The following is a 21,921-nucleotide window of genomic DNA, read 5'->3' as shown; positions in this document are numbered from 1 at the left end:
CCTCTATCTCTCGCACTCCCTCCCTCTATCTCTCGCACTCCCTCCCTCTATCTCTCGCACTCCCTCCCTCTCCCTCCCTCTATCTATCGCCTTCCCTCCCTCTATCTCTCGCACTCCCTCCCTCTATCTCTCGCACTCCCTCCCTCTATCTCTCGCACTCCCTCCCTCTATCTCTCGCACTCCCTCCCTCTATCTCTCGCACTCCCTCCCTCTATCTCTCGCACTCCCTCCCTCAATCTCTCGCACTCCCTCCCTCAATCTCTCGCACTCCCTCCCTCAATCTATCTATCGCACTCCCTCAATCTCTCGCACTCCCTCCCTCAATCTATCTATCGCACTCCCTCTCTCTATCTATCGCCCTCCCTCTCTCTATCTATCGCACTCCCTCTATCGCACTCCCTCTATCTATCGCACTCCCTCTACCTATCGCCCTCCCTCTCTCTATCTATCGCCTTCCCTCTCTCTATCTATCGACCTCCCTCCCTCTATCTATCGCCTTCCCTCCCTCTATCTATCGCCCTCCCTCTCTCTATCTATCGCCTTCCCTCTCTCTATCTATCGCCTTCCCTCTCTCTATCTATCACCTTCCCTCCCTCTATCTATCGCCCTCCCTCTCTCTATCTATCGCCTTCCCTCTCTCTATCTATCGCCTTCCCTCTCTCTATCTATCACCTTCCCTCCCTCTATCTATCGCCCTCCCTCTATCTATCTATCGCCCTCCCTCTCTCTATCTATCGCCCTCCCTCTATCTATCGCCTTCCCTCCCTCTATCTATCGCCTTCCCTCCCTCTATCTCTCGCCTTCCCTCCCTCTATCTCTCGCCTTCCCTCCCTCTATCTATCACCCTCCCTCCCTCTATCTATCACCCTCCCTCCATCTATCTATCACCCTCCCTCCATCTATCTATCACCCTCCCTCTATCTATCACCCTCCCTCTATCTATCTATCTGTCTATCTATTGCCCTCCCTTACTCTATTGCCCTCCCTTACTCTATTGCCCTCCCTTACTCTATTGCCCTCCCGTACTCTATTGCCCTCCCTTACTCTATTGCCCTCCCTTACTCTATCGCCCCTCCCTTACTCTATCGCCCCTCCCTTACTCTATCGCCCCTCCCTTACTCTATCGCCCCTCCCTTACTCTATCGCCCCTCCCTTACTCTATCGCCCCTCCCTTACTCTATCGCCCCTCCCTTACTCTATCGCCCCTCCCTTACTCTATCTATCGCCCTCCCTCCCTCTATCTATCGCCCTCCCTCTCTCTATCTATCGCCCTCCCTCTCTCTATCTATCGCCTTCCCTCTCTCTATCTATCGCCTTCCCTCTCTCTATCTATCGCCTTCCCTCTCTCTATCTATCGCCTTCCCTCTCTCTATCTATCGCCTTCCCTCCCTCTATCTATCGCCTTCCCTCCCTCTATCTCTCGCCTTCCCTCCCTCTATCTCTCGCACTCCCTCCCTCTATCTCTCGCACTCCCTCCCTCTATCTCTCGCACTCCCTCCCTCTATCTCTCGCACTCCCTCCCTCTATCTCTCGCACTCCCTCCCTCTATCTCTCGCACTCCCTCCCTCAATCTCTCGCACTCCCTCCCTCAATCTCTCGCACTCCCTCCCTCAATCTATCTATCGCACTCCCTCAATCTCTCGCACTCCCTCCCTCAATCTATCTATCGCACTCCCTCTCTCTATCTATCGCCCTCCCTCTCTCTATCTATCGCACTCCCTCTATCGCACTCCCTCTATCTATCGCACTCCCTCTACCTATCGCCCTCCCTCTCTCTATCTATCGCCTTCCCTCTCTCTATCTATCGACCTCCCTCCCTCTATCTATCGCCTTCCCTCCCTCTATCTATCGCCCTCCCTCTCTCTATCTATCGCCTTCCCTCTCTCTATCTATCGCCTTCCCTCTCTCTATCTATCACCTTCCCTCCCTCTATCTATCGCCCTCCCTCTCTCTATCTATCGCCTTCCCTCTCTCTATCTATCGCCTTCCCTCTCTCTATCTATCACCTTCCCTCCCTCTATCTATCGCCCTCCCTCTATCTATCTATCGCCCTCCCTCTCTCTATCTATCGCACTCCCTCTCTCTATCTATCGCCCTCCCTCTCTCTATCTATCGCACTCCCTCTATCGCACTCCCTCTATCTATCGCACTCCCTCTACCTATCGCCCTCCCTCTCTCTATCTATCGCCTTCCCTCTCTCTATCTATCGACCTCCCTCCCTCTATCTATCGCCTTCCCTCCCTCTATCTATCGCCCTCCCTCTCTCTATCTATCGCCTTCCCTCTCTCTATCTATCGCCTTCCCTCTCTCTATCTATCACCTTCCCTCCCTCTATCTATCGCCCTCCCTCTCTCTATCTATCGCCTTCCCTCTCTCTATCTATCGCCTTCCCTCTCTCTATCTATCACCTTCCCTCCCTCTATCTATCGCCCTCCCTCTATCTATCTATCGCCCTCCCTCTCTCTATCTATCGCCCTCCCTCTATCTATCGCCTTCCCTCCCTCTATCTATCGCCTTCCCTCCCTCTATCTCTCGCCTTCCCTCCCTCTATCTCTCGCCTTCCCTCCCTCTATCTATCACCCTCCCTCCCTCTATCTATCACCCTCCCTCCATCTATCTATCACCCTCCCTCCATCTATCTATCACCCTCCCTCTATCTATCACCCTCCCTCTATCTATCTATCTGTCTATCTATTGCCCTCCCTTACTCTATTGCCCTCCCTTACTCTATTGCCCTTCCTTACTCTATTGCCCTCCCGTACTCTATTGCCCTCCCTTACTCTATTGCCCTCCCTTACTCTATCGCCCCTCCCTTACTCTATCGCCCCTCCCTTACTCTATCGCCCCTCCCTTACTCTATCGCCCCTCCCTTACTCTATCGCCCCTCCCTTACTCTATCGCCCCTCCCTTACTCTATCGCCCCTCCCTTACTCTATCGCCCCTCCCTTACTCTATCTATCGCCCTCCCTCCCTCTATCTATCGCCCTCCCTCTCTCTATCTATCGCCCTCCCTCTCTCTATCTATCGCCTTCCCTCTCTCTATCTATCGCCTTCCCTCTCTCTATCTATCGCCTTCCCTCTCTCTATCTATCGCCTTCCCTCTCTCTATCTATCGCCTTCCCTCCCTCTATCTATCGCCTTCCCTCCCTCTATCTCTCGCCTTCCCTCCCTCTATCTCTCGCACTCCCTCTCTCTATCGCCCTCCCTCTCTCTATCTATCGCCCTCCCTCTCTCTATCTATCGCCTTCCCTCTCTCTATCTCTCGCACTCCCTCCCTCAATCTCTCGCACTCCCTCCCTCAATCTCTCGCACTCCCTCCCTCAATCTCTCGCACTCCCTCCCTCAATCTATCGCACTCCCTCAATCTCTCGCACTCCCTCCCTCAATCTATCTATCGCACTCCCTCCCTCTATCTATCGCACTCCCTCCCTCAATCTATCGCCTTCCCTCTCTCTATCTCTCGCACTCCCTCCCTCAATCTCTCGCACTCCCTCCCTCAATCTCTCGCACTCCCTCCCTCAATCTCTCGCACTCCCTCCCTCAATCTATCGCACTCCCTCAATCTCTCGCACTCCCTCCCTCAATTTATCTATCGCACTCCCTCCCTCAATCTATCTATCGCACTCCCTCCCTCAATCTATCTATCGCACTCCCTCCCTCAATCTATCTATCGCACTCCGTCTATCTATCGCACTCCCTCCCTCTATCTATCGCCTTCCCTCCCTCTCTCTATCGCCCTCCCTCTCTCTATCTATCGCCCTCCCTCCCTCAATCTATCGCACTCCCTCCCTCAATCTCTCGCACTCCCTCCCTCAATCTCTCGCACTCCCTCCCTCAATCTATCGCACTCCCTCAATCTCTCGCACTCCCTCCCTCAATCTATCTATCGCACTCCCTCCCTCAATCTATCTATCGCACTCCCTCCCTCAATCTATCTATCGCACTCCCTCCCTCAATCTATCTATCGCACTCCGTCTATCTATCGCACTCCCTCCCTCTATCTATCGCCTTCCCTCCCTCTATCTATCGCCTTCCCTCCCTCTATCTATCGCTTTCCCTCCCTCTATCTATCGCCCTCCCTCTATCTATCGCCTTCCCTCCCTCTATCTCTCGCCTTCCCTCCCTCTATCTCTCGCACTCCCTCCCTCTATCTCTCGCACTCCCTCCCTCTATCTCTCGCACTCCCTCCCTCTATCTCTCGCACTCCCTCCCTCAATCTCTCGCACTCCCTCCCTCAATCTCTCGCACTCCCTCCCTCAATCTATCTATCGCACTCCCTCAATCTCTCGCACTCCCTCCCTCAATCTATCTATCGCACTCCCTCTCTCTATCTATCGCCCTCCCTCTCTCTATCTATCGCACTCCCTCTATCGCACTCCCTCTATCTATCGCACTCCCTCTACCTATCGCCCTCCCTCTCTCTATCTATCGCCTTCCCTCTCTCTATCTATCGACCTCCCTCCCTCTATCTATCGCCTTCCCTCCCTCTATCTATCGCCCTCCCTCTCTCTATCTATCGCCTTCCCTCTCTCTATCTATCGCCTTCCCTCTCTCTATCTATCACCTTCCCTCCCTCTATCTATCGCCCTCCCTCTATCTATCGCCCTCCCTCTATCTATCACCCTCCCTCCATCTATCTATCGCCCTCCCTCTCTCTATCTATCGCCCTCCCTCTATCTATCTATCGCCCTCCCTCTCTCTATCTATCGCACTCCCTCTCTCTATCTATCGCCCTCCCTCTCTCTATCTATCGCACTCCCTCTATCGCACTCCCTCTATCTATCGCACTCCCTCTACCTATCGCCCTCCCTCTCTCTATCTATCGCCTTCCCTCTCTCTATCTATCGACCTCCCTCCCTCTATCTATCGCCTTCCCTCCCTCTATCTATCGCCCTCCCTCTCTCTATCTATCGCCTTCCCTCTCTCTATCTATCGCCTTCCCTCTCTCTATCTATCACCTTCCCTCCCTCTATCTATCGCCCTCCCTCTCTCTATCTATCGCCTTCCCTCTCTCTATCTATCGCCTTCCCTCTCTCTATCTATCACCTTCCCTCCCTCTATCTATCGCCCTCCCTCTATCTATCTATCGCCCTCCCTCTCTCTATCTATCGCCCTCCCTCTATCTATCGCCTTCCCTCCCTCTATCTATCGCCTTCCCTCCCTCTATCTCTCGCCTTCCCTCCCTCTATCTCTCGCCTTCCCTCCCTCTATCTATCACCCTCCCTCCCTCTATCTATCACCCTCCCTCCATCTATCTATCACCCTCCCTCCATCTATCTATCACCCTCCCTCTATCTATCACCCTCCCTCTATCTATCTATCTGTCTATCTATTGCCCTCCCTTACTCTATTGCCCTCCCTTACTCTATTGCCCTTCCTTACTCTATTGCCCTCCCGTACTCTATTGCCCTCCCTTACTCTATTGCCCTCCCTTACTCTATCGCCCCTCCCTTACTCTATCGCCCCTCCCTTACTCTATCGCCCCTCCCTTACTCTATCGCCCCTCCCTTACTCTATCGCCCCTCCCTTACTCTATCGCCCCTCCCTTACTCTATCGCCCCTCCCTTACTCTATCGCCCCTCCCTTACTCTATCTATCGCCCTCCCTCCCTCTATCTATCGCCCTCCCTCTCTCTATCTATCGCCCTCCCTCTCTCTATCTATCGCCTTCCCTCTCTCTATCTATCGCCTTCCCTCTCTCTATCTATCGCCTTCCCTCTCTCTATCTATCGCCTTCCCTCTCTCTATCTATCGCCTTCCCTCCCTCTATCTATCGCCTTCCCTCCCTCTATCTCTCGCCTTCCCTCCCTCTATCTCTCGCACTCCCTCTCTCTATCGCCCTCCCTCTCTCTATCTATCGCCCTCCCTCTCTCTATCTATCGCCTTCCCTCTCTCTATCTCTCGCACTCCCTCCCTCAATCTCTCGCACTCCCTCCCTCAATCTCTCGCACTCCCTCCCTCAATCTCTCGCACTCCCTCCCTCAATCTATCGCACTCCCTCAATCTCTCGCACTCCCTCCCTCAATCTATCTATCGCACTCCCTCCCTCTATCTATCGCACTCCCTCCCTCAATCTATCGCCTTCCCTCTCTCTATCTCTCGCACTCCCTCCCTCAATCTCTCGCACTCCCTCCCTCAATCTCTCGCACTCCCTCCCTCAATCTCTCGCACTCCCTCCCTCAATCTATCGCACTCCCTCAATCTCTCGCACTCCCTCCCTCAATTTATCTATCGCACTCCCTCCCTCAATCTATCTATCGCACTCCCTCCCTCAATCTATCTATCGCACTCCCTCCCTCAATCTATCTATCGCACTCCGTCTATCTATCGCACTCCCTCCCTCTATCTATCGCCTTCCCTCCCTCTCTCTATCGCCCTCCCTCTCTCTATCTATCGCCCTCCCTCCCTCAATCTATCGCACTCCCTCCCTCAATCTCTCGCACTCCCTCCCTCAATCTCTCGCACTCCCTCCCTCAATCTATCGCACTCCCTCAATCTCTCGCACTCCCTCCCTCAATCTATCTATCGCACTCCCTCCCTCAATCTATCTATCGCACTCCCTCCCTCAATCTATCTATCGCACTCCCTCCCTCAATCTATCTATCGCACTCCGTCTATCTATCGCACTCCCTCCCTCTATCTATCGCCTTCCCTCCCTCTATCTATCGCCTTCCCTCCCTCTATCTATCGCTTTCCCTCCCTCTATCTATCGCCCTCCCTCTATCTATCGCCTTCCCTCCCTCTATCTCTCGCCTTCCCTCCCTCTATCTCTCGCACTCCCTCCCTCTATCTCTCGCACTCCCTCCCTCTATCTCTCGCACTCCCTCCCTCTATCTCTCGCACTCCCTCCCTCAATCTCTCGCACTCCCTCCCTCAATCTCTCGCACTCCCTCCCTCAATCTATCTATCGCACTCCCTCAATCTCTCGCACTCCCTCCCTCAATCTATCTATCGCACTCCCTCTCTCTATCTATCGCCCTCCCTCTCTCTATCTATCGCACTCCCTCTATCGCACTCCCTCTATCTATCGCACTCCCTCTATCTATCGCACTCCCTCTACCTATCGCCCTCCCTCTCTCTATCTATCGCCTTCCCTCTCTCTATCTATCGACCTCCCTCCCTCTATCTATCGCCTTCCCTCTCTCTATCTATCGCCTTCCCTCTCTCTATCTATCGCCTTCCCTCTCTCTATCTATCGCCTTCCCTCTCTCTATCTATCACCTTCCCTCCCTCTATCTATCGCCCTCCCTCTATCTATCTATCGCCCTCCCTCTATCTATCGCCCTCCCTCTATCTATCACCCTCCCTCCATCTATCTATCGCCCTCCCTCTCTCTATCTATCGCCCTCCCTCTCTCTATCTATCGCCCTCCCTCTCTCTATCTATCGCCCTCCCTCTCTCTATCTATCGCCCTCCCTCTCTCTATCTATCGCCCTCCCTCTCTCTATCTATCGCCCTCCCTCTCTCTATCTATCGCCCTCCCTCTCTCTATCTATCGCCCTCCCTCTCTCTATCTCTCGCCCTCCCTCTCTCTATCTATCGCCCTCCCTCTCTATCTATCACCCTCCCTCTATCTATCTGTCTATCTATTGCCCTCCCTTACTCTATTGCCCTCCCTTACTCTATTGCCCTCCCTTACTCTATTGCCCTCCCTTACTCTATCGCCCCTCCCTTACTCTATCGCCCCTCCCTTACTCTATCGCCCCTCCCTTACTCTATCGCCCCTCCCTTACTCTATCGCCCCTCCCTTACTCTATCTATCGCCCTCCCTCCCTCTATCTATCGCCCTCCCTCCCTCTATCTATCGCCCTCCCTCTATTTATCGCCCTGTTCTCTTCTCTTCTCACGTGCTGATCTGCTGCTCTCTTCCACCCTGCCTCCTTCTCTAACTCCCTGTTCTCTTGTCTTCTCACGTGCTGAACTGCTGCTCTCTTCCACCCCGCCTCCTCCTCTAACTCCCTGTTCTCTTGTCTTCTCACGTGCTGATCTGCTGCTCTCTTCCACCCTACCTCCTCCTCTAACTCCCTGTTCTCTTGTCTTCTCACGTGCTGATCTGCTGCTCTCTTCCACCCTACCTCCTTCTTTAACTCCCTGTTCTTTTACTGTGCTGATCTGCTGTTCTTTCACCCCGCCTTCTTCTCTAACTCCCTGTTCTCTCACACACAACCACACCACACACAACCAAACCGCACGCGCTACCAGACCCAACCACACACATATTTATAAGCATTTTATCTTCTTTATTTCTCAACTCACTAATGCAAATGAAAACCTGTACAGCAGTGTCCTTACTGCAGTTTTCATAATTGTAGCCAAGAAGTATCTACACCTACCAGAATGGCAACAACTGCTGCTTAGCCTACGAATTCCTTGACCACCCAACATTGGTTCTTGGATTATGCCTGCCATTATTATGAAACTGTTAACACATTTTTGCACACCATGTAACTTGCCTTATCTGCATACTCTCTGCTAATTTTATGTTATCAATTTGCAGGATTATGGCGGTATTTGGTGGGCCTGCTGGAAGATGGATGAAAAGAAAGATGATGCAATCGCTTAATAAACCTGTTGGAGGGGCGTTTGTCGGCAAAAAACCTAAATTGAGAAAACCTGGATCAAATGGCAATGCGGTCAAAAAAAGGTATGTTTCTAGATAGACAGCTTCTGGTTTTTAGGTTTCGCCTGGCGATCTGCTGCGCAGCAGCGATCGCGCAGGCGAAACCTTTTGTTTAGCAGTATGGGTGCTTTGTCCCGCCTGCTCTTCCATTGGCTAGCTCCATAAATGGAGGCTAGCCATTGGAAGGGACATCTGTCTGTTATTGCCCTCCTTCTATCTATCGCCCTCCTATCTATCTATCTCCCTCCCTCCCTCTATCTATCGCCCTACCTCTATCTATCTCTAGAGATTGGCTCGTAAGGGAGAATGCGGTTCCAAGTCTAGCCGGTGCCATTCAGCCGCCACTGTGTGGCTGGCACCAGAGGGTAGGTCCGACGACAGGGTATGTGTGGTCCGGTTAAACAGTTTTCGTTTAGCTGGCACCGATGGGTGAGGCGCACAGCCTGGGATGATGACGGGCTGGGTAGACTGGGTGTGTGCGCTGCTACCAGAGGGCGAAGTTCGAAGATTATGTCGCTGGCGGGCAGAGATGGGGTCTGATGGCCAGGGTGCAGCTGGCATACGTCTGTGGCTTTCACTCGATTATTGTGCACCCCCTGCCTGCCATGCTCTTCTGCGCTCTTCTCCCTGGCAGGCTACGGCAGCCAGGGCAATGCCTCATTGTCTTTTGGGAGTGGTTGGCAGGTTGGCGCTCTCTTGTAAACGCCAGGCGCGCCGCCCAGCGGCTGCTCTCTGAACTGCCTCCTGTTGAGTTCAGACGGAACCAGCCTTTCCCTTTTCTGCCTGAACCTGGTCCCCAGAGCAGGCGCCCGTGGCCCGCCCGCATCCATCCCCCCCGAGGCCTGGGCCGAGGCTGCGCCGGTGGAGCCGCATTCCAGAGGAGCCAGACCCGGCTGAGTGGGCCTCCAGAGACCCGGGGACCCGCCGTGCTGTAGCAGATAACTGTGTCGGGGAGGAAGCTGTGACCGTCCGAGGCACTGGTGAGTCCCGATCGCGCAGTTGTTGGGGACTGACTGCTGTGATCCTGGGCACCGCGGTGAAAGAAGACCGCCCCTGCTCCGACCGGGACTCCAGAAGGGGCGCCGCGCTAAACGTGAGTCTGCACCCGGAGCTGTGGTAAGCGATCCGGGAACCGGGGACTTCGCTGGGAGACAGGGACACCATTGGTGAGCGGCACATGAGGGATAGGGCAGAAGCAATGCGGAGCTGAGGAGGGGCGAAGTCCGGCCTGAACCCGCCCGCAAAGCCATTACTCCTGACATATCGGCTGCCGACCGTTGTTGTGAACTGTGTGCCGGTTGAACGCTGCTGCTCCCTGCTGCCCGGGTCCCCGGGTCTCCATTGCACTACTGGCCCTGCAGCCTAATTAGTCGGCACACTACCGCACTGCCTCACTACTTGAACTCCGGTGCCCGCCATTTTGTGCCTTGGTGCTGTCTTGCCTTTCACGCTGCAGCTACACAGCAAAACTGGGCAGTCTCGCCATTTGATCTCTACACTTGGCCGGAGACTTGAACTGCACAGCTGCACCTTCGCCCCCCTTCGAGTCTCGAGGGGACGCCTGGTTTCCCTTGGGCGCGCAGGTATTGCGTCTGAACTGAGTAAATGGTGGTAAGTCGCTGAGGCGCCCTTGGGCGTCAAACTGAGGCTGCTGGCTCCATGCTCTCTTTGTGGCTGTGGTTAACTGACGTGTTTCGTGGACCCTGGGATGGGAGTTCCGCTGGTCACCAGGAGGTCAAACATTTGTTAGTAGCCACCCCGTGCATACGGGGGTGTACGCTGGGCGCACCACGCCTCATGGGGTGCTTCCCACTATCGCTGATGTTGGGGGTTTCGCACGCCCTGCGTGCTTTCTTTTGGGTTCTTTCACGACCTGATTGGGGGGTTGATGAGGGTGGTGGGTGGTGGGGGGGGGGGTTTTGACGTTACAAGTTCTAGTTATTATCTGGTGCAATGTACGGCTAATTTGGACTACCTGTTTGCGCATTGTGTTGATTGTAATGATGTGTGGGCGACCTTCCTGCTATGGGGGGTGGGGGCGATCGGAGATAAAACAGTCTCTTCTACACCTGCTCGATGGGAGGGATTAAACTTTGGACTTGGAACATTAGAGGCCTAGGAGATTACAAGAAAGCTCGTTTAATGCATGGCATATTGTCAAGGCATAATGTAGACATTTGCTTCCTACAGGAGACTCATCTTAACTCGACCCCCTCGCCCAGGTTGAAGAATTCCAGATGGGCTCATGTTTACTCTGCTATCTATTCAAATTATGCGAGGGGTGTTGCTGTACTCATACGCAGGGGGTTGGATTGGCGGGAACATTCTCGCGTGCTTGATGTGGAGGGGAGATATGTCTTATTACACGGTTCCTTGCAGGGGCGGCCTATTGTACTAGCTGCAGTGTATGGTCCAAATGTGGACGACACAGATTTCTTCAGAGGGGTTTGGGCGAAATTACATTACTGGACTGTGGGTCAGTTGTGTTGGGAGGTGATTTCAATATTGTACTGCATGATGAAATGGACCGTAGAGGCGTAAGCAGGCCGACACATATTAGAGCGCGACAGGCAGTCTTAGATGTGATGAAGGAGGGTATGCTTTCTGATGTGTGGAGAGCCAGGCACCCAGATGCCAAAGTGGGTACTTGCTACACTTGCCACAAGGCTACCTGGTCCAGATTAGACTTCTGGCTGGTGTCTCCGGAGGTTGCAACGTGGGTGACAAAGGTTGATATACTGGCCAGGTCGCTGTCAGATCACGCCCCATGCGGATTGGAGCTGCGACCCCCAAACGCTATTTACAGGCCATTCACATGGCGCCTCCCACCACACGCGCTCACGGACCCAGTATTTGTAGAAGAAATTAGAGACGACATAGTCCATTATTTTGCCGAAAATACTGGATCAGTCTCATCTGAGGCCATGGAATGGGACGCCTTTAAGGCTGTGATCAGAGGTCAGTGCATAGCACGGAAGGCGGGAGTCCTGCGTGCCATAAGGGACACGTTAGCTAAGCTGGAGGGGGAACTGAGAGACCTAGACGCTGCCTTTAGTGCTGACCCATCATTGGAGATAGCTGGGGCTCTGAAAACCAAGCTGCTCGCTTTTAATGAGGAAGCGGAGAGGGAAGTACGGTTCCTGGGAAAACGGGCAGAAGCACGCAGATATGGGGAGATATGGGGAGGGGGACAGGCCGAGCAGAACACTAGCTAGGTTGATAACTCCTTGCACACAATCCAATTACATCCACACCATATATGACAAGGCCGGGAACCTCGCGATGGGCCAAGAGGCAGTACTAGGCGCCTTCGCGGATTTCTATGCCTCCCTCTACACCTCCAGGCAGCCCACGATACCGCCCACTTTGCAAGCCTTTTTGGATTCCATAGCTCTCGTATGGTTTAACAATAACCACCGACAATACATGGACCTCACTGTCACGGTCCAGGACATACCCCAGGTGATAAAAAGCATGCCGGCCAACAAAGCCCCTGGCCCAGATGGCCTGACAACAGCCTTCTATAAAACCTATGTGGATGAGTTGGCGCCGAAACTGCATACAGTGTTTGTTGAGGCCCTCGAATTGAATTCCCTACCAGACTCCATGCGGGAAGCCCTAATAATTACACTCCTTAAACCTGATAAAGACGAGCTACACCTAGATTCCTATAGGCCCCTTTCTCTGATAAACATCGATGCTAAAATCTACGCTAAGGTAATTGCGGATCGATTGCAGCCTATGCTGCCTATGATTGCACTCCCTGATCAGTCGGGGTTTATCCCGGGCCGCGCAACATCACATAACCTCAGAACCATTTTTTCTGTTCTCCACTACTTGCATCCATCTGTACAGGCGGCGGTGGTGTTCCTTGACGCCACCAAGGCATTTGACTCCTTAGAGTGGCCTTATCTGTTTAAAGTTTTGGAACGGATGGGCTTTAGCCAAAACTTCATGACCTTGATTAAACTACTGTACACGGAACCTAGAGCTAGGGTGAGTGTCAACGGTCTCGTGTCTAAGCCCTTCCGAGTCTCCAGGGGGACAAGGCAGGGATGCCCTCTGTCACCCCTCCTCTTTGCCATTGCAATGGAGCCGCTTGTGGCTCGGATAAGACAACACCACACTGCAAGGGGCATCGGATTTAGCTCTCGGAGCTTACTAATCTCGTTATAAGCGGATGATGTCACCCTATACATCATCAATCCCAAGGACAACATGAATCCACTACTTCGGGAATTCGTGAGATTTGAGGGCCTAGCAGGAGTGTCCATTAACTGGTCTAAATCGGTTGCCTTCCCCTTGACGGACGAGACTAATCGCCCGGCTCCGGACTACCCTTTGAGGTGGGAGACGGACGCTGTTAAGTATTTGGGAGTCTGGGTCAGTCGGGATGTGCAGGAGTTGTGGACACTAAATTTCGGGAGGGCGGTAGACTGGCTGGAGGGGAAAATTGAGGTCTGGAACAAACTGCCCCTTTCCCTAGTCGCAAGGATAGCCTTAGCAAAAATGGTGGTTCTCCCCAAATTCTTATATTTGTTTGTGAACGTACCGCTACCAATGACAGCACACTTTCACGCTCGTGTTCGCTCACTATTGCTGAAATTGGTGTGGGCTGGTGGGCAAGCGAGTCTCCTGGGACCTACTCACACTACCGCTCCGACAAGGAGGTCTCGGTGCTCCTGATCTGAGGCTTTACTCCCTCTGCGCCCAAGCGCAATTTCTGCACTTCTGGGCCTTCCCTACTCCCTATCAACCGCATGTGGCGGTTGAACTGGCCGTGGTCGCCCCTTTGCCGCTGCGAGTGGCTCTATACGGTAAGGTCTCCTGCCCGTCGCGAGAAGTGGATACCGTGGAGATGATCCGCTGGGCTTGGCGTGAACTGCAGAAGAGAGCGGGTCTCTCTTTGCTTTATGCTCCGGCCATCCCCCTTCGGGGTAACCCGATGCTGCCTTGTCTCACCGCCAGGGGAGACGTCCTCACGATCCGGGGAAAAGGGCTGCACACATTCGCTGATTTATATCCGGATGGTACCTTCATCGAGATGGACACGAACGAGGATGTCCTGCCAGAATCTTTCGCGGACACGCTACTGTACCATTCCCTCCGTGAATCCTGCAAAAAGATAGGACCCCACTTCCCAGAGGAGCCATGCACACTAGACGCCCTCCAGAATCTGCTTTCACGGCCTTCCCCCAAAAAGCTGGTATCAAGACTATATAACTGCATGCAGGAGCAGGCACCGATCACTGAGGCCATGGCCAAACAGGCATGGGCCGCGGATCTGACTGATCAGCTAACGGATGACATCTGGGAGTACTGCTGTAAGCAACTCACGGCACTGTCTCCGAACTATCGACTGCGGCTCATACATTTCAAGTTCCTACACCGCTATTACCGCACGCCGACATTGTTACACCGAATGGGCATCCGCGCAGATGCCTCCTGCTGGAAATGCGGAGGGGAAGATGCGTCCTTTCTCCACGTGGCGTGGAGCTGCCCCAAACTGGATTCATACTGGTCGGAGGTTTTTACAGCCATAAATCAAATTACGCATAGGAATGATACACCAACTCCTCTCCTGGGTTTGCTAGGTTATGTTAAAGACACTGAACCCTGCGACAGGAAGCTACATGCCCTACTCCTTCTCTATGCCAAACGACAGATCGCGCTACATTGGGGTAGGAGGGCTCTCCCCTCATTCACGGGGTGGATTAGAGATGTAACATATGGCCATACACAACTGACACACTACTGGGAGACTATGCCCACCGCTTCCAGACCTATTGATATCTGGGACCCGTTCATACAGTGGGCTAGAGAACGTGAGGGCTCGGACACCCTGGGGAGATCACCGGATTCAGGTGTTTCAGATGATATGGGCTGACTGTGTTCATTACGTGATTGAATGCTTGTTGCTTGTCAGCCCTGAGGTAGTGCGGACCTGCCCTGTATTGTCACACGCACTAGCCATGCAACCCCATTGGCCCTGCATATGCCGCTGACCCTATCCCCTCAGACCCTCCTGCGGCCCCAGACCTCGGCGAATAGCCCCACTTATCCTCCTCCTCTCCCCCCCCCCCTTCCTCCCTCCCCCCCCCCTTTTTTTTATTCTCTCGCCTACATGTGGAGGAGGTGGCAATCGCCACACCATCACCCTTATCGCGACTCGCCTTTACTCATGACACTCCAGCACAGGTCCGCGCAGCCCTAAGGACGGATGATATGTTGCATAGCAATTCTATGTACTTGCACCGCAGTTTGCTGTTTTAGTTTTTTTGACTGTTGGGGGGGTATGTTGGGAGAAAACAGTGCTGCTGGACGTATCCTTCCTACTGGCCGCCGCGGCGGGTTATTGACCGCTGTTCGCTCCAAGGCGACCTGGTTGCTTCCTGATACATCTGCATGTCTGCGACACTGAGAGAAAAGTAAGATCACTTATGCGCAGGTGTTGTACTGCTCACGACCACGTTACTACTGTTTTATATATATCACTGGGAGTGCCAGCTCCGGCTGGACGATAGCCCTCGGACTGTTTTACTGACCCTTGTGCATTGTATACCTGATAGCGGCCTGCCTCCGGGTTGTTGGCGTGACGCAGTGTACATCATTTGTCTCTTTAATACAGAATAAATGTCTTACACCAAAAAAAAAAAAAAACGTTTTACAACCCACTGAAAATGCCAAAGGTTCCAGGGACGTTAGTTTCATTTTTACCCACACAACCATAGAAAAGTTAGCACTTATAATTTTAATAGGTTTTTTAAAAAAAGCAATTGCCCATGAGGGGGTCCCCCCATGTGTCCTATAGGTTCAGGATACCTGTATCCTGACTCGTGTTTTCACACTGTCAAACCCCCAATCTTCCAGGGTATTGGTGAGCTGCCAGTAGATTCAGAGCTATCCGTTGGAGATGTCTGCTTTAAATATAAATGTAATCCAGCAAATTCTTTATTGGTATTTCTAGTAAGTATATTTCTGTTGCAGTCTTGTATTCAACCAGAAATATGGCCATTCTGCAGTTCTACTTAAAAGCGAATTTCACACCACACATGGGTAACCTTTCAGCCACAGGCATAAAAGCATCAACAGCTTACGTTCTCTTTCAATAAAACTTCTCAATCTGCCCAATCTACCTTCTCTTTCGGAATGCTGGAAATCTCACTGGATGGAAAGCAATTTCCTTCAGCTGAACGCTGCAAAAACTGAGGTTCTGCTCTTTGGAGATGCCCCCTCCTCTGGTCACCTTCCTGGTGGCCCCCAGAACTAGGCACACCCCCGACCCCGGCAACCACAGTCAAAAACCTCTGTGTTCACCTTCAACAGTCCCTAAACATGAAGAAACACGTTACTCACACAGTCTAATCCTGCTTCCACACCCATGGCTTACTAAGGAAAGATTTTACTTATCTCCCCGACACAACAAGGAAAACCCTAACACAGGCCCTGATACCAAGCAAGCTGGACTATTGCAACGCCCTATTGATCGCCGCAAATGAGTCCTCCTTAAACCAATTGCAAATGATACTGAACACAGCCGCCTGCACGGTTCTGAATGCTCCCCCCAGATCAGCTTCCTCTCCCCTCCCTCATCAGCTACACTGGCTGCCAATACGACAGCGCGTGAAATTCTAGATCTGCTGTCTCACACACAAAGCTATCTGGGGCAATGGCCCTCCCGATGTAGTAGAGAAACTTCGCCGCTATTACCCGGCTCGGACTCTGCGCGCCAGCTCCCAATCGCTCCTCAAAAGCCCCAACATAAAAAAGGCTAGACCCGGAGGCAAGTCCTTCTCGCACCCTTCATCTGGAATCAACTACAGCTGGCCCTAAGACAGTGTTTGGACCATCTTAAATTCAGAAGACTCCTGAAAACTGCCCTGACAGAGTGAGGGAGTGAGAGTGGGAAAGGAGGGAAAAGGAGTGACCGAGTGAGGGAGTGACAGGGGGAAAGGGAGACAGTGAGAGGGAAAGGAAGGGAGGGAAAGGGAGTGAGTGAGGGAAAGGGAGACCGAGTGAGGGAGTGAGAGAGGGAAAGGGACAGTGAGGGAGTGAGAGGGAAAGGGGGGAGGGAGTGAGAGAGGGAAAGGGAGACAGGGGGAGGAAGACAGACAGAGGGAGGGGAACAGAGTATGGGAGAGGTAGGGAGAGTGAGGGAGGGAGACAAAGAGAGAGCAAGAGATGTGTGTATCCCGGGTCTGGTGGCTCAGTGGACGAAGGTGTCCGCTGCAGGGACCAGTGATGAACCTCATGGTCAGTTGTGTATTTTTTTGTTGCTCTAGCCCTGCCACCTCCCCCACTGACCCCGCCCCCACTGGTGCGGCCCTCGGACACAAACCACAGTGTAAATTTGGCCCCTGAGAGAACGTTTGTGAGTACCCATGACCTATGCTGTGCTTCCAAGCGCTGAGATACCCCCCTGGGGGTGATTCAAGAGCTATACAAATTAAATAAAATCATTAATTAAATCAAACAGGTACACATGCTGCAAACTGATAAGTTAATGACCATCAACAATTAGCTTGCAGCCTGTAATGCTGTGGATGCACTTCCACCCTTCCTGCCTCCAGGGCTCACACTGCATATTGAATGTTCAGATCTGTTTACTCCTTCCTCAGCTTTGCAAATAACACTTCTTCCGTACTGAGTTTCACCCAAAAAAAATTGTAGTTTCGCAGGAAATTAATTTCTTGGAAATGTGATGCCCACCCTCAATATTCCAGTCACCGCCCCCTCTGTACAAGGACTCCTCAGAGCTCATGGGCGTTCATAGACATGGCATGGATTTTTCCATCCTATGGCCTGTCTGGACATACTCTAAAATTTAGAAGTCCTGCATATGTTCTCCCCGTTGTAAGATGCCTTTTCTAATAATACATTCTTTCTGCTTTTTTGTGATCTGAAATCTGAGTTCTTTACTTGCACTGTACACAAGACTTTTGCTGTTACTTTTGTACTAGTTAGTGTGCATTTGTTCTGCAAAATTTTGCTAAAGATGGTTTAAAACTTGTGTTTACTTTTAGGGTGAGAATCCCTTTGAAATCGTTGAACAAACAGGAGAATCGGTAGTTGAGGAAACAACTGATGCGAATGATGAAGACAATGAGCAAAACGAAAAGGAGGACATTGATGGTGAAAACGATGAAAATGAGGAGCAGATAATGTGGAGGCAGAAAGTGTAGATGCGGATGATGCTGCTGACCCAAATGATTACTCTGGGGACTTAACCACCACTGATGAAAACTAGTTGAGAAACTGCCCTGAAAGACCAAACACTTTAGCACACTGCATTGGTGGACTTAAAGAACAATTTTCCGCAAAGTTGAGCAGTTCGTTCACCCTGCATGCATTCCACTTCTGTTTTAATTGCCTATGGGCAAACCGGTTTTATGTTTTGTTTTTTTAGTATATTACACACAGCAAATGCTTCAGTATTCTTCCAGTGTAAATTGATTTGTTCATGGTTATGTTTTGAGTAATTTTGAGCAGTTGGAGTTCTAAACATTCCAATGTGAATTTTTCCAGTTTTTAGCGCCCAATGTAGTGTTGTATATAATTCAAGCTGTTGTAGCAAAGAAACCCTGATTATGTCTTGCAGTAATAAAGGCTTACAACAAGATTATACACTTATTTTGCACCTCTCCTATGTGGTACTGTCTACCTCAAAGAAGGGGTACACTCAAGGTGGTGTTTTATGCCCGGAGGTAGCGCCCCAGGGGGGAGCACTCGCGTGTTTAATGCTGATCAAAGGCTCTTTGCTGAGGTGTGAGATTGGAGAGGGTGCCGAGGGTATTCTGGGTGACGAGGTGTCACTGTAAGGCCTGGTAGCCTCTACATAATCAGCAGAGGTGAGGATGGAAAGAAACATCCGCTCTGCCTATGGGGGCCTTGTGACACCAGCTGGGTGATTCACCCACCGAGGTGTTCCTTTCTTGCTTTAAAGCGTTCGATTTGTTTTGTGTTTTTTCTGCACTTTTATTTAGCGCGAACTCTATCGGAAGGTATTGCAGCGCTTTAAATAAACACTAGTTACATCACACAAGGTCACTTTTTAAACAAGAAAAACAAGCATTTTCGGAAATTATGTAGAATATTCCATTTGTGGAGTGCTGCAGTCGGGGCCGGAGCTGAATTTTAATCAGGGGGGGACTGCAGTGATGGACTGCAGTGTGTCTGCTGTTATACCAATGGCATAAATCACGCCGAGCCAGACTCTGCACCCACAGGCACCAGCTCCCGACTGTCAGGGTGGTCGGGAAGCAGCAGGAAAGGTCAGAGGTGCCAGGGAGAGGGGGCTGGACACACAGGAACGGAGGAACCAAGGAAGCAAGAAAGAGCGGGGAAGACGAGGGAGGAAAGGAGAGGAGGAAGAAAATAATATGATAAGGAAGAAGGAAGAGGGGCGAAGACAGGGATAAACGGAGGAGGGGGTTATGAGCACTGTTCCCAACAAGCTGCGCGGGTGAGCGCGCGCGCAGAGAAGTCACCCTGAGCGCGCAGGTTGCTGAATTTACCGCGCACTCCAGCAACACCGTTAGCGGCGCCGCTTTTAAAATGCGAGCGGCGCGAAAAAGTGCCATTTCCTCGTTGCGGGAGTTTGAAAAAAAAAAAAGCAGTCTCAAACACAGCGTGTGCTTTAGCACACGCTGTGTTTGACACTCACCATTCCTCTGCATTCCTTTTCTAACACTGCACAGCTGCGTGCTGATTGTGAACCTTTTGTATTAATGTTAATTGTAGGCCCCCCCCCCCGTGCGCTGCAATTAACACAAATACAAATGCAAAGGACCTACAATCAGCCCCGCAGCTGTGCCTTGTAAGAATCGTCATTGTGCACTACTGAGGGGCTGTTTGTGATCCTTTTTGTTGCGTTGCCTTCCTCCAGCTCTCCTGTCCTGTAAGGGAGAGGAACGATCATCAAGACCATTAGTATAGACGAAAACACAGACGACTGAATGTAACTCACACGGACAGTAAAAATTAACAAGATTTTTGAAAAAGTTATTGCTGGAGAAACACCTGGGCCTTCAAAAATATTTTTGAAATGGTAAAACGTGCTGACCCACATTGATCCATGTTTTACAGGATAGTGTGCGTAATAAAATGCGAATGACAAACATAACAGGCCATTGTGAAGAGAGCAGGTTGAAAGTCCTTATAAAAATAGTATATATATATATATATATATATATATATATATATCGTTTTAGTAAAAATGGAAAGGCCTCGGTTAACAACCGAACTAAAACCAGGGACAGACACCAGGGAGCAGGGACAGACACCAGACACAGGAACAGACACCAGGGAGCAGGGACAGACACCAGACACAGGAACAGACACCAGGGAGCAGGGACAGACACCAGGGACAGGGACAGACACCAGGGAGCAGGGACAGACACCAGGGAGCAGGGACAGACACCGGGGAGCAGGAACAGACATCAGGGAGCAGGGACAGACATCAGGGAGCAGGGACAGACATCAGGGAGCAGGGAAAGACACCGGGGAGCAGGGACGGACACCCTGGAGCAGGGACAGACACCATGGAGCAGGGACAGACACAGTGGAGCAGGGACGGACACCAGGGAGCAGGGACAGACACCGGGGAGCAGGAACAGACATCAGGGAGCAGGGACAGACACCAGTGAGCAGGGACGGACACCAGGGACGGACACCAGGGAGCAGGGACAGAAATCAGGGAGCAGGAACAGACATCAGGGAGCAGGGACAGACACCAGGGAGCAGGGACAGACACCGGGAAGCAGGGACAGACACCAGGGCAGGAACAGACATCAGGGAGCAGGAACAGACACTGTGGAGCAGGGACAGACACCAGGGACAGGGACAGACACCAGGGACAGGGACAGACACCAGGGAGCAGGGACAGACACCGGGGAGCAGGAACAGACATCAGGGAGCAGGGACAGACACCAGTGAGCAGGGACGGACACCAGGGACGGACACCAGGGAGCAGGGACAGAAATCAGGGAGCAGGAACAGACATCAGGGAGCAGGGACAGACACCAGGGAGCAGGGACAGACACCAGGGAGCAGGGACAGACACCGGGAAGCAGGGACAGACACCGGGAAGCAGGGACAGACACCGGGGAGCAGGGACAGACACCGGGGAGTAGGGACAGACACCAGGGACGGACACCAGGGAGCAGGGACAGACACCGGGGAGCAGGAACAGACATCGGGGAGCAGGGACAGACACCAGTGGGCAGGGACGGACACCAGTGGGCAGGGACGGACACCAGGGACGGACACCAGGGAGCAGGGACAGAAATCAGGGAGCAGGAACAGACATCAGGGAGCAGGGACAGACACCAGGGAGCAGGGACAGACACCGGGAAGCAGGGACAGACACCGGGAAGCAGGGACAGACACCGGGAAGCAGGGACAGACACCGGGGAGCAGGGACAGACACCGGGGAGCAGGGACAGACACCAGGGAGTAGGGACAGACACCAGGGACGGACACCGGGAAGCAGGGACAGACACCGGGGAGTAGGGACAGACACCAGGGACGGACACCAGGGAGCAGGGACAGACACCAGGGCAGGAACAGACATCAGGGAGCAGGAACAGACACTGTGGAGCAGGGACAGACACCAGGGACAGGGACAGACACCAGGGAGCAGGGACAGACACCGGGGAGCAGGGACAGACACCAGGGAGTAGGGACAGACACCAGGGACGGACACCGGGAAGCAGGGACAGACACCGGGGAGTAGGGACAGACACCAGGGACGGACACCAGGGAGCAGGGACAGACACCAGGGCAGGAACAGACATCAGGGAGCAGGAACAGACACTGTGGAGCAGGGACAGACACCAGGGACAGGGACAGACACCAGGGAGCAGGGACAGACACCGGGGAGCAGGGACAGACACCAGGGAGTAGGGACAGACACCAGGGACGGACACCGGGAAGCAGGGACAGACACCGGGGAGTAGGGTCAGACACCAGGGACGGACACCAGGGAGCAGGGACAGACACCAGGGCAGGAACAGACATCAGGGAGCAGGAACAGACACTGTGGAGCAGGGACAGACACCAGGGACAGGGACAGACACCAGGGAGCAGGGACAGACACCGGGGAGCAGGAACAGACATCAGGGAGCAGGGACAGACACCATGGAGCAGGGACGGACACAGTGGAGCAGGGACGGACACCAGGGAGGAGGGACGGACACCAGGGAGCAGGGACAGACACAGTGCAGCAGGGACAGACACCAGGGATCAGGGACAGACACCAGACACAGGAACAGACACCAGGGAGCAGGGACAGACACCAGACAC

The 21,921-nt window shown here is 52.8% G+C and overlaps 1 long non-coding RNA gene across 1 annotated transcript in view; it reads left to right on the top strand.

Moving 5' to 3' along the window:
• The window catches only part of LOC147711803 (uncharacterized), a 28,129-nt gene extending 9,888 nt beyond the window's left edge, over positions 1-18,241 (top strand). The window contains exons 3-4 of the long non-coding RNA XR_015295960.1: positions 8,497-8,643; positions 17,643-18,241. This is a non-coding gene — a long non-coding RNA (uncharacterized LOC147711803). The remainder of the gene's footprint in view (positions 1-8,496; positions 8,644-17,642) is intronic.
• The last annotated feature ends 3,680 nt before the right edge of the window (positions 18,242-21,921 follow it).

Source organism: Lissotriton vulgaris, chromosome 5 (genome assembly GCF_964263255.1).
Source record: "Lissotriton vulgaris chromosome 5, aLisVul1.2, whole genome shotgun sequence".
Taxonomy (NCBI): Eukaryota; Metazoa; Chordata; class Amphibia; order Caudata; family Salamandridae; genus Lissotriton; species Lissotriton vulgaris.
The sequence above is the reverse complement of the archived record's forward strand: the minus strand, read 5'-3'. Positions and strand labels throughout refer to the sequence as shown.